Source organism: Pelodiscus sinensis, chromosome 10, assembly GCF_049634645.1.
Source record: "Pelodiscus sinensis isolate JC-2024 chromosome 10, ASM4963464v1, whole genome shotgun sequence".
In the NCBI taxonomy this organism is placed as follows: Eukaryota; Metazoa; Chordata; order Testudines; family Trionychidae; genus Pelodiscus; species Pelodiscus sinensis.
In genome coordinates, this window is record NC_134720.1 from 6,861,117 (window position 1) to 6,874,900 (window position 13,784).

At 45.2% G+C, this 13,784-nt stretch overlaps 1 long non-coding RNA gene across 1 annotated transcript in view; it reads left to right on the plus strand.

The window, feature by feature from the left end:
• Positions 1–13,784, plus strand: part of LOC106731464 (uncharacterized) — a 511,452-nt gene that overhangs the window by 336,948 nt on the left and 160,720 nt on the right. The window lies entirely within an intron of this gene.

Sequence of the window (13,784 nt, forward strand, 5' to 3'; positions counted from 1 at the left end):
CCCAAAAAAAAACCACCAGGAAAAAATTCTGTTGAGCAAAAAAAAAAGGGGGGGGGTCTGCGCCTTTAAATGTCCCCACGCTCCTCACTGCCCCGCCAGACGTGGCAGGGGAAAATTGTTTCTGGTATTTTCTGTTTTTTTTTACTGGACGGGGGACCTGAATAACAGACAATCCAGGCGAAAACTGGACACCTTGCAGCCCTAATCTGTTCTCATTTCAGAGTGGTGCACAGCCTTAGGGACTTGCTGACGTCGGTGGCCTTGGACTCCCGATACTAACAATGCTAAGAATTATCTGCTGTTGGCCAGGAGCCTGGGCCCCAGCCAGGGTCATCTGGAGGTAGTTGCATGCTAGCTGCTGTACCTCAGGTTGACCCTGAAAGCCCCTCCTGGAAACGGAAGTATTTCTAGCATGGAATGAGCTAGTCGGCCGTTTAGAGCGCCTCGCATCACCATGTCACGTGGCAGTAGTTGCTGGCAGGGTTCCTTCTAAGCTGCGTGCCTGCGCAGCCATGCTCAAAAAAATTAGGCCCGCCCAACTTGCCTGCAGGGCTGCACAGCCACACTCACAACCACTCACTTTCCTGCTGGACTGGAGGGTTAGTGCTGGTGGGGCCGCGTAGCCCTTGTGCTCTGACTGCCCAACCAGCACCTTGTTAGTTATCTCATGGATTGGTTGTGTGTGTGTGTGTGTGTGTGTAACTGGCACACATCCAAACAAACGCACATGGTGCACAAGACAAAACTCACTCCACTCTGGAAAATCTTAGCAGGAACCCTGGTTGCTGCCTGCTTCCAAGTTCAGTACAAAGTTCTTGTCCCTGAGTAGGCTGGGTCCTGGATTCCTCCCTGTGGTCCCTGGAACGTCTGCCTTGTTCAAACCACACACATCACAGGGCAGAGCCTTGGTTGTCTTCTGACCTTCTCTCCCCCTGTATGTTGTCCTCTTTGACTTCTTGGGACAGGCACTTGTCTGCGTGTGCCTGTGGCGTTGTATAACATGCCTGGCAAAGGAGGAGGGGGTCTCCAAATCCACCTGACATTAAGCCTTCACATCACCAGCGCATGTTACAAGACTCCTCGTTTTCATCGGGCATCTTCCTCAGCAGGGCCCTGCCAATTGGTGTTAAATCCCAAAGGAAGGGCCAGCGCTCAGCTCAAGCAAAGACTCACCTGGCCTGCAGCCGGATTCCAGTCAGGGTTACCTTTGCTACCAAAGGAGTTTCTTTTCTGCAAGTCAGTTAATGTTCTGTTATAATGCCAGGCTCACAAGCTTTCTCCTCAGCTGCTGTACCACCCATTTTCCTTCATGCTGCAGGTGAAAATCTGAGCCAGCCTCAGGACAATTGAAGTCCCCAATAAAAATTGCTAACCTATTAAAACAGCATTGAGTTAGACGTTCCCTCCAGGGCTGGATTGAAACAGGGACTTGGGGGGTTGCAGCTCAGGGAAATGGTGGAGCCTGGAGCCCTTGGTTAGAGCCACTAAACCCCGGTACTCTGGGCCAGCTCTTCCTGGTGGGAAGGAGCCTCACGCACTGTCATTCCTCAATCTCTGATCGTCCAGGCTGGAGCCACATCACCAGGAGTACCGGGCAGCTCTGCTCCCGTGCTGCACTCACCTGGAAGCTCCTCCCGATCCTGCACAACGGGACCTCTGTCCCTGGCGTGGGACATTTAAGCTCTACTGTAATGCCAATAACTACAGCGATCTTGGCATTGGAAAAGGTTCAGGAAAGGGCAACGGAAATAATGAGGGGGTTGGAACGAGTACCCTGTGAAGAGAGATTAAAAAAACTGGGACTTCTCAGCGAACAAAAGAGGAGACTAAGGCGGGATATGATCGAGGGCTATGAAATCATGACAGGTGTGGAGAAAGTGAGTAAAGAAAAGTTATTTGCTTGTTACCATAAGAACTAGGGGTCACCAGATGAAATAGCTGCTTACAATCCAGAATTAAGAAATTTGCCAGGCAAAAAGCCATCAAATATATTTTCTCAAAATGTAACCCAGGCACTAAGACCCTTGAGAAAGGGAGAGTGAAGTTTGCTCCACAGCCTTAACTACGCAACAGTTAGCTTTTAGCTCATGCTTTAAAGGCATATGGCTTGAGCCCCTTAGGTCGAAGGTTCAATTCCTCCTGCAGGGGCTATTTAAGGAAGCCTGTTTTTCTATCAAAGGTTCCATATGCAAAAAAAAAAAAAAAAAAAAAAGACTTAATTTACCAGAATGTATTCATTGGGAATAAACACCCCTCACCATCAAGCCCTTTAATCAAAAGAAAATATACTGGAAATGGGAGTGCTCGTAAAGCCTTTAAAGCTGAGTAAACAGGCTGTTTTTGACAGCTGAATTTGGTGACACTTATTAGAAGGTTACTTCCATAAAAACACTTAGGCTGTAACTTTCCTGCAAGAGGGGTTTGGAGCATGCAGCCACAGCAGATGAACTGTACTAGCACTAAATAGGAGGAGACTAAATGTGATGGCTCAGGAAGGCATGGTTCCCCTAGATCCTTCATTACATTCATGCAATGCACGTGTGATGCACATTAGGCCCTCATTGACTTTAGTAGGCGACCTACTGGACCAATTCCTTGCATTGTTCGTTCTTCTAAATGCATGGCCATGACTGCGTATCATGTGGCTCCCCTGAAAACTTGCCTAATCATTTGGTTTCCCTTAGAGTCTTACCAACTCTAGCAGTTTCTTTCATCAGGAATCTCCCAGACCTGGGCTCGATCTCCCAGAGGAAACTGAAGCCAAATTGGGAGATTTTAGGCCACTAAAAGTCTGATGGCACAGCATGGTTAAGGCAGGCTCCTGGCCTGGCATGGCCCTGTGCCACTCCTGGAAGTGGCCAGCCCATCCCTGTGGCCCCTGGGGAGGATTAGGGGATCTCTACACACTTCCCCCATCCCAGCTCCACAGTTCCCAGTGGCTGGGAACAACGGCCAATGGAGGTGTAGGATGCGCTCGTGGGAGCCAGCACCCCAACCCCTCTGCCCTGGCCGTGACCCCCTCCATCATCCAAACTGCCTCCCAGAGCTAGCTTCCTGCACCCTCTCCTGACCCAACTCCCTGCCCCAGGCTCAGTCCAGAGCTTCCTGCCATACTCTGAACCCCACAGCCCTTCCTGCACCCCAGCACAGTGAAAGTGAGTGAAGGTGAGGGAGAGTAAGTGACAGAGGGAGGGCGGCTGGAGTGAGGGGGGCAGAGCCGTGGGGAAGCGGCAAGGCCTAGGGCAGGAGACAGGGCAACAGTGTTTGGGTTTGTCTAATTAGTCAGTTGTCAACCCTATTCCCTGAACGCCCCGTGAAAATCTTGCCCTTTTAAGGGGCTGCTTTAAGGCACCCAAAGTCCTTAGTCACTTTGGAAAATCTTGTCCTTCAGTTTCCCAGAGGGTGTGTGTAGAAAATGAATCTTGACCTACTGAGGAGAATAAAAGCTGACAACCTTTGCGTGCTGCTGAGACCTGGATCCGGATATTTATATGTTACTCACTTCATCCGAGTCCCTGAGGTGTCACGTTCGCTGTCCTTTCAGACACTGATGGAAGGTAGAGGGGAGCGAGCTTTTCCTGTCTCCATAAGCTTTGTCTACGCAGTTTAAAGTGCCACCGCGGAGGCACTTTAAACTGACAGGGTGGCCATGGTGGGAGCGCTGGCGGAGAAGTCCATCTCCACGAGGGGCGTAGCTTACAGCACTGGGAGCAGGGATCCTATCCCTGTAGCCTGGTTCACACTGGTGCTTTACAGCTCTGTCACTTGCTATGTTTGCGGGGGAGGGTGTGTATTTTTTTCACACTCCCTGGGCCCAAAAGTTACAGCACACTAGTGCCCGTGTAGACTTGGTCCTAGACTCTTCAGTAGAAGCCTTAGATTTTTTTTTCCTTTTAATTTCGCGTAGTATGTAGTCAAGTCTCACTCTGTGTACTCAATATTTCTCTTTGAACACGCAGGCTGATCCTTCCAGGTTTGCAATAAATAATCGGGTCTTCTGCGCCATGCAATGAGTCTTTTCATTCCTTTACCGTCTGCCAGGGAAGTAATCACACTGGCTTCCCATTTGTCTGCCTTCTCTTCCCTTCCGTGATGTGCCTCTTGTTTAAGAAACATTTAATGGGTTAGCCACATCGACCTCATTTGCAAAGGCCAGTTAAATAGACCTTCCTGGACAGCATTTGTTAAACTCCTCTAAGTTGGGACTCATTCCCCACTATCTTCTTTCCAGTCCTGCTTGTTCTATTCTTCTCCCCATCCAGTTGCCTACAAACTCTTGCATAGATTTACCTTGGGCGCTTTGACACCTCAGTTCCTCTAATTCTCTGCCAGTGGCATGTAATAGTTTAATCTCCTGTGGGGTATAACACTTTGGCCTAATTTTGGTTGTTAAGTGTAGTGTCTTGGTGATGTCAGTGGCTTCTGATACACAGGAGGTCAGACAGCAAATCCACTAGTTCCTGAACCTTAGATTGTATAATGCCCAATTAACCCTGCACAAGAGCTCAGGGAAAAGTAGGAGTTACCCTCCCAACCACAGCAATCCTGATGGTACTTAAAGAGTTGTGGTTTGACAAAGTAATGCTTGATTTTTGAATTGCAAATGTATTTTATAAATAGGGTTATTTATTATTTTTCAAAAGGGGTTATACTTTGGAGGAAGTGGGAAGGAAGTCACTTGCTACAAGCAGCCGATAAATGTTGTATCATTCATATATATAATAGAACTCCATTGTTATGACCTAATGTGGGATTGAGGACTACATAAAATTGAATATTTCAAGATTCCCATGGGTATGCCCATAAAAGTTGCATTAACATAGGGTGATGGATTCATAGAATCGTAAAACTGGAAGGGATCTCTAAAGGTCAAGTCCAGTCTTCTGCACCATTTAGATCATCCCTGACAAGTGTTAGTCTCACCTGCTCTTAAAAACTCCAATCATAGAGAATCCACAACAACATTAGACAATTTATTCCACAGTTTTTCCTAATATCCAATCTAAACCACCTTCTGTGTAACAACCTTTTAGAGACTTGAAAGCTGCTATCATGTCCCGTCTCAGTCTTCCCTTTCCCGGTGTAAACAAACTCCATTTTTTTCAATCTACCTTCATAGGTCATGTTTTCTAGACCTTTAATCAATTTTGTTGCTCTTCTGTGGACCTTTTCTAGTTTGTCCACATGTTTCCTGAAATGTGGCACCCAGAACTGGATACAATACTGCAGTTGAGACCTAATCAGTGTGGAGTACAGGTGGAAGAATTACTCCTTGGCTATGTCTACACTGGCCAGTCTTGTGCAAGAACATATGAAAATGGGGTCTGGCGATGAATGTTGCTGTGCCTCATTTGCATACTTAATGAGACACCATTTTTGTGCAAGGAGCTTTTGCACAAGAAGGAGCAGTCTACACGACTCCTTGTGCGAAAACCCCCTCTTGCGCAAGAGCCATTCTGCCTGAAAATAAGTGTAGACTGCTCCTTCTTGCGCAAAAGCCCCTTGTGCAAAATGGTGGCTCATTAAGTATGCAAATGAGGTGTGGTGATATTCATCGCCGTGCCTCGTTTGCATATACTTTTGTGCAAGACTGTCCAGTGTAGACGTAGCCCTAGTGTCTTGCTTATAACTCTCCTGTTAATGCATCGCAGAATGATGTTTGCTTGTTTGCAACTGTTACACTGTTTATTCTCATTTAGCCTGTGATTCACTATGGGTATGTCTACATGTGATGGGGCGGCACCACCCCACACTCAAGCTCAGAGAATTCACCTGGCCCAGGTGGCTGAGAGGGTCCCACCCCTGCAGCCCTGCTGGGCATGCTCCCAGTGCAGCCCAGGTATAAAGGGCTGCAGGGCTGCAGAACTGCTCAGTTGGGGCTAACCTCTGGAGGAAAAGGAGCTAGGGCACAACCTCCAGAGCCACAGCCACAGCCACAGCAGCCCGAGAGAGAGGCGCCAGGCCGGCTGATCTCACCGCTGCCAGGCCCAGGCCGGGCCCGACCTCAATGCTGGAGCCACCGTACAGCCTCCCTGAACCCAGGCGCTGCACCTGCCTCTGCCACCCCGGACACCAGGTGGGGAACTGCCGCTACTGCTCCCCAATTCACGCCTACAGGTGGGACCGCGGCCGACCGTAAGAAGGGGGTAGGAAGCGACCCAGGGCAGGGAGCAGGAAAAGTCCCGGTAGGCTCAGCAAGTTTCAGGAAGGACTCTCTGCCGAGCCAGTGGTGGGAGCCACCCGCCACTGATAGGGCCCTGGGTCGGAGCCCAGTGGAGAGGGAGGGCCCAGGTCTCCCTACCCCTGCTTCCCAGACCCCCGCCGAGTGGGGGATCATATAAAGTACTAGACCTTAGAGCCTACGTATAAGAGACTAGGCCAGTGGGCCATATTTCCCCTAAGACAGGGGCTTTGGACTTTAAGACTTGGCCAGTGAACCATATTTCCCCTAAGATAGAGGCAGTCTACTTTGGGATCAGACCTGGGAGGCCTAAAGTATGCCCCAGGCCTGGGCGGTACACCCTGTATTGGGGGCCGCCCCTCGATACTACACTACAGAGTTTTGTCAGAAAAACGGCTGTTTTTCTGAAAAAACTTGAGGAACATCCACACTTCAATTGCATTCTTCTGCAAGAAAATCAAAAGAACAGAGGGTTTTTTCTGGCATTGGTAATCCTCATTCTACAAGGAAGAAGCCTTTTTTGCCTAAGAGCTCTTTCACAAAAAGGCGTGTGTGGATGAGGAAGAGGGAGTTTTTTTGGAAGAAGAGGAAAAAGCACAGGTGCCCTGGTGGCCATTCCATCCATAGCATTCACAGCTTACATGAGAAAGAGCATCCATTCAGTCTGGATGCTCTCTTTCAAAAAAGCAGATCGCTTTTTCGATGCACTTTTGCAGTGTGGACGCTTTCTTTCTGATGAAGTTTTTTTCAGAAGATCTCTTCCGAAAAAAGCTTCTTTGAAAGAAGCCTGTAGTCTAGACGTAGCCTATGACCCCTAGATCCCTTTCCGCCAATCGCCTTCTTAAGTGATCATTTCCCGTGTTGTAAGTGTGTAATGGATTGTTTCTTCCCAAGTGGAGTACGTTTCAGTTGTCCTTATTGAATTTCATTCTATCTACCTTTTCTCCAGTTTGTCCAGATCTTTTTGGTATTATTCTCAAACTTTATAAGTGTACTCTCAATGCTGTTATCTAAATAATCGATGAAGATATTGAACAGAACCGGTCCCAGAACTAATCCCTGCAGAACCCCATATAACTGTGGACCATTGATAGTACTTTCTGGGAACAGTTATTCAACCAGGTATGTACCCACCGTTTAGTAGCTCTATCTAGGTTGTAATTCCCTAGTTTGTAAATGAGAAGGTCATGCAAGACTGTATCAAAAACTTTACTAAACTCTAGATATACTACACCTACCACTTCTCCACTATCTACAAGGCTTGTACTGTGTCAAAAAGAGCTGTCAGGTTGATATGGCAAGATTTGTTCTTCATAAATCCATGCTGACTGTTACTTATCACCTTACTATTTTCCAAATGTTTGTGAATTCACTTGTGTGTTCAGGGGGTTATAAGTAGCATCTAAGGAATAAGGCTGGTTGTTGGCCCCTATTATACCACCAGCACAGTCTCTCTCCTGGTAGCGTTAGACTAGGGCTGTCTTGGGCTATTGCATTAATTTGCATCTATTGTTTTCCAAACATGTTGACACAGTGCGGGGGGGAGGGAGGGGGAGTAGAAAATCGAAGAAATATGTTATTTTGGAAAATGACAAGTTGACTTGTATTCCCTAACAGTGCAACGCAATCCAGTAAATTCATATATCCACAAAAGTTCTTTTCCATTGTTCTTCTCCATATTCTGTCTCTCAGTGACATCTTCCCTCCTAGTTCATGTCATTGACATATCAGTTATGACACTCAAGGCAACCTTTGGGTAAGTCATAGACATGACAAACATGGGCAATTTATTTTCAGGTTATTTTATTCTTTAATCAAATTGTACTTGCTTTGTTGAAGCCATACAGACTAAATCCTAATCAAACTGAGTGAAACAAGAGTTAAATATGTTTACATGCCCATACGGGTCTGTAGGAATTGCATAGGTGTATCACACCTATGGTCACCACTACAATATAGCAAATTTTGACTTTTAGGGTGTGTCTAGACTACATGCCTCCGTCGATGAAGGCATGTAGATTAGACAGATCGGCAGAGGGAAATGAAGCCACGATTAAAATAATCGCGGCTTCATTTAAATTTAAATGGCTGCCCCGTTCTGCCGATCAGCTGTTTGTCGGCAGAGCGGGGCAGTCTGGACGCGCTGCGTCGACAAAGAAGCCTTTCTTGATCGGCACAGTTATGCCTCGTGAAACCAGGTTTACCTGTGCCGATCAAGAAAGGCTTCTTTGTCGACGCGGCCCGTCCAGACTGCCCCGATCTGCCGACAAACAGCTGATCAGCAGAGCGGGGCAGCCATTTAAATTTAAATGAAGCCGCGATTATTTTAATCGTGGCTTCATTTCCCTCTGCTGATCTGTCTAATCTACATGCCTCCGTCGACGGAGGCATGTAGTTTAGACGTACCCTTAGTGTTGACATTGAAGTCCAGTCCTGGAAACATACTGGTGAAAGCAATGTGTTGCATCTTTCTCGTCATCTGTAGATTTAAATATACTTAATGAATGGGACTCCACATTCTAGGACTCTACCTACCTTCCTACCTTCTTACATCTGAGGAAGTGGCCTTTTTCATGCCAGGAGAACATAATATTCACCTATATTGTGCATCTGCTGTCCCTCATTTGTGAAATATTCTGTCATTAAGCCTCTCATGTGCCACCAAACTAGCCACTTTAAAAATATGCAATTAAGACTCTTAACTCTGGGAAAGCCTTTGGTATAGCAACATGATCTGTTCCAATAGTTGCTTATACAATTTTATCTGAATTAGATTTCATTGGAGAATGCCTAGAATGCAATGTCACATAGCTATCAAAATAAAGTGTGTTATTATTGTCATTGGAACAACTTTTCATATAAAAAATGCAAATAAAATTCACTGCACAGTTTTACATGGATGAACACAAAGACAGATATTACTAAAGTATATTATTTCAATTTTGATTTCATAGCAGCATATGGTCTCTGGTATCTAATCAACTCAGAACATTCCCTTATAATTTGACAAATATAACTATTTTGATGCAAATATAGCCTATAGTGGCACATCTTTCTTTTATTAATGGAATTTTTCATATCTAACTTTTTGCACTTAAAGCAATTCCATAATTTTGTTTCACATATCTTCAAACCACATTTAATCTGTGTAAATATGCTTCACATTAAACTTCCTGTACAGTCTGAAGGGATTTGTTAGTTTGATGCATCAGCTAACAAATATGAAAAAATGGATATTATTACTTTTCTTCAGAGCCAGGGGAAAGAAATATTTGGTTTGAGAAAAATGTAATGTAAAAATATGACATTTTCTATAGCTAGACCACAATCAAATGTTCCCTTCTGTTCCCAGAGCAAGTTACCCATACAAAATATCAGGTTTTTTCTGATACTCTATCGTAGGTATTTCTGCAAAACACATTGTCATCCTAGAGTCAGAATGCATCGTGTGATTTGGCAGAGACAGGAGACCTTATTCTTAGTCTATTGATAGAGCTGGTCCAGATCTTGACTATTGATAGAGCTGGTCCAGATCTTGACTTGATGCTATATGCATCTGTAATTTTGGAAAGAGGGACTGTCTCTGAAGTTATGTATATTTTTGAATTTGTGACAATAACTATGCTCTAAAAGTTCCTTGAGAAACTTTAATCCCTAACACAAGGTGCACAATAGTGGGCAGGTTCTATTTATTTTTCTTTGTATACATAAACAGCTTCCATTAATATTAAGATATAGTACATATGCTATGTCAGATAATGGTAGTTTAGGACCTGAGCCATTGGCTAACTGATCATTAATAGTAGAGATGTAATTGCTGGATCTCTGCATTCTATGAATAATACCTGACATTTCCAGGAGAATGTCACTAGCACCTTTCTCACTTACCGTTCTATAAACGCAAATGCTCTGTGTGTATGTAGGTAAGGCCCATGTCTCTGCTTGCCAGAGGATCAACACTCTGACGATTGATCTGGGGTTTGATTTAGCAGGTCTAGTAAAGACCCGCTAAATCAAACACTGAGGATGCCCCTGTCAACACTAGTACTCCTTACTGTCACGGGGATTAAGGGAAGTCGATCGGAGTGTTTCTCCCATCGTCCTCCCACTGTGGGGGTCAGCTAAGAAAATCAGTGCAAGGTATGCCGACTCCAGCTATGCAGTTCGTGTACCTGAAGTTGTGTATCTTGCATCAATTTTCTCCTGCTGGTGTAGACTTGGTCTCAGAGTCAATAGCATGCAGGGCCTCCCCAGCTCTGCAGGTGATCGGCTACCGTGCATAATATTAAAGCATAACCTCTTCATTGTATTTAGTTACAGTGATGACACTTGAAATATATCTGGATTTCCAATCTATTCGCTTCCCCAGCCCTCCTACCTATGTGACATTCTGGCAGTGGTGAAGATAACTTAAAATTTCTTACAGGTATTGTCCTATTGCACGCCAGGTCCCAGCTAGATCTTTAAATAGCTCCCTGCTGGCTTTTGCCACAACTCAGCCAGCTCTTGCTGGAGCTCCGCATCAGGGTACACCTGCTTATTTTCACCTCTGCGTTCTGGGCTATTCAGACCCAGCATTTTAATTTGCCCACATACAATGGCAAAGGCAACTCCAGGAATTTAGAATGAAATCAGGGTTCAGATTCTGACCACGTTTTTCCTCTTCCCCCCTGAAAAGCTCAGATCCAGGGTATTGATTCAGGCTCACCTCGATGCATTCAAGATGTTAGAAGTCAGAACATTTTTTGTAATATAAAATGAATGCATGCTAGCTCCAGGATTCAAGATCCATTCTACTAAGCCATGAAGATCGTGCACCTGTTGCTGTCAGTGGCAAAACCCTTGTTGGACTCTATACAGATTTTATGGAAATATGGCTGATAACATAGATGATTGCTAGAGTTTGCTGGCAAGTAGAAATCCCTTCATGTGTGTTTTAATTAATTCCAAAACAGGATGAACTATTACATTTTTGCTGGCTGGAATGCCAAGAAATAATACAGTTTAAAAAAACTGAAACAGCTTCCTAGCGGCCTACCTGGAATATTTTTGTCAGTTTCACTTGTGAAACTGACAGACTTCAAGGCAGGCTGCCATAGAGACAGTGAGTCTGGGGGCTCAGCTGCCCTCCCCCCAAGCTCTGGGCAGGATGAGACAGAGAGCTGTGGACTCTTTGTGTTTCAGAATTGTGAGGGAAGGTGGGAAGGCACAGTGTCTGGGCTCTGTGACTCCAGCTGGGGTACTTGGGCTCAGTCACCCTCTGGGACAATATCTGTCCATTTCACTGGCTGTGAAATTGTTGAGCCCATTCCGATGGGCAGCCGAGAAGCTGCAATTTCAATTTTCCTGAAGGATAAACAATCTGCCCCCCCCCCCGAAACCGAATTATGCTTGTGGAAAATGTGTTTTGTGGAAAGAAGCACATTTTTCACTGGAAGCTCATTGAGGTGAGAATTTCAACCAGCTGTAATGATTAAACATTCTTCGTCGTTCCTTCAAAATATTTCATTCGCAATTATTAGGAACTCAGTGGACTTTGGATTGGGTAAAATCAGATGCAGTATATTCCCTCTTTTTGAAGAATATTGGATTTGAATCAAACTATTTAAACTAGATCAAAGCTAAGCATAATTCACCCTTATTTAAAGTGAGAGCAAGTGGTTTCCTTTCAGAGGGTTTAAATTTGAGCAGATGCATGAATCAAGCTTGTCCAGGCTTTAGTTTGCTTTATCAATGTGCAAATATCACCACTCAGAAAAGATGTTATATGAATGATGAACTGATTGACAACACACTTCTATAACTGAACAATCCAAAGCTAACTTTTCCTAACCGAATTAAGGTTTGGACCAATTTCAGGCTTTGAAAATCATTAACCGAAACAGAACATGTATGGTGTTCTGTTCTGGTATGTGGGTTAGGAGACTTTTGTTCTAGTGAGCTAAATAATCTATAGCAAAACTTTGTTCAATGTAATTCACGTGAGAAAGATAGCAATTTAGATTGTATTTCCTCTTCTCCTCTAACCTCCCCTACAATACACCTACAGCAACTGAAACTTCTTCGAGGGCCCAGACTGGAAAAGCTTTCAAACATGTTGCAAAATTAAAGGTTGTCTGTTACAGGAGGGGTACCAACAAGAATATGAGGATAGTTTCTGTGAAGAGGAACATCTGCAGATACACAGATACCTACAGCATTGTTCATATGTTAGAGACTTATAGATTCCATAGCTGGTCCATAGGGACCATCATGATCATCTACTCTGTTCTCCTTCACAGAAACTCACCTACCCACTCCAGTAACTCACTAGATGTTAAGGATCTATGGCAGAACTCCTCAGATCATGATTTAAAGGCTTCAGACAACAGAGAATCCTCCGTTCTACTGGATTAAACCAGAAAGTGACCCATTCCGCACGCTGCAGAAGCCCTAAATACAGTGATCATTTAGTCCCTGAGCATGTGGGCAACCCCCACAAGCCAGATGCCTGAGAGAGAATTGGTTGTTGGTACTCCCTGTTCTAGTGTCCCATCACCACCCAGTGGTGATATTTCCAGCTAGGAGTCACAGATAGGGACAGATACATGCCATTAGAAGTCCTAGAATCCTAGGACTGGAAGAGACCTCAGAAGGTCATCAAGTCCAGCCCCCTGTCCAAGGCAGGTCCAATCCCAACTCAAACAACCCAGCCAGGACTCTGTCAAGCCGAGACCTAAAAGCCTGTAGGGATGAAGCTTCCACCACCTCCCTAGGTAACCCATTCCAGTGCTTCACCACCCTCCTAGTGAAATAGTATTTCCTAATATCCAACCTAGACCTCTCCCACTGTAACTTGTGACCATTACTCCTTGTTTTGCCATCCGTCACTACTGTGAATAGCCTCTCTCTATCCTCTTTGGAGTCTCCTTTCAAGAAGTTGAAGGCTGTTATCAAATCCCCCCTCACTCTTCTCTTCTGCAGACTAAACAAACCCAAATCCCTCAGTCTCTCCTCATAGGTCATATGCTCCAGCCCCCTAATCATTTTGGTCGCCCTCTGCTGGACCCTCTCCAATGCATCCACATCCTTCCAGTAATAGGGGGCCCAGAACTGGACACAATACTCCAGATGTGGCTTCACCAGAGCCGAGTAAAGAGGAATAATCGCATCTCTGGATCAACTGGCAATGCTTCTCTTAATGCAACCTAATATGCCATTAGCCTTCTTGGCTACAAGGCCACACTGTTGACTCATGTCCAGCTTCTCATTCACTGTAATCCCCAGGTCCTTTCTACAGAACTGCTACTTAGCCAGTTGGTCCCCAGCCTGTAACAGTGCTTGGGATTCTTCCATCCTAAGTGCAAGACTCTACACTTGTCCTTGTTCAACATCATCAGATTTCTTTTGGCCCAATCCTCTAATTTGTCCAGGTCACTCTGGACCTAATCCCTGCCCTCAAGTGTCTCTACCTCTCCCCCTAGCCTAGTGTTATCTGCAAACTTGCTGAGGGTGCAATCCATCCCCTTATCCAGGTCATTAATAAAGATGATGAACAAAACTGGTCCAAGAACAGATCCTTGGGGCACTCCTCTAGAAACCGACCGTCAACCTGACATTGAGC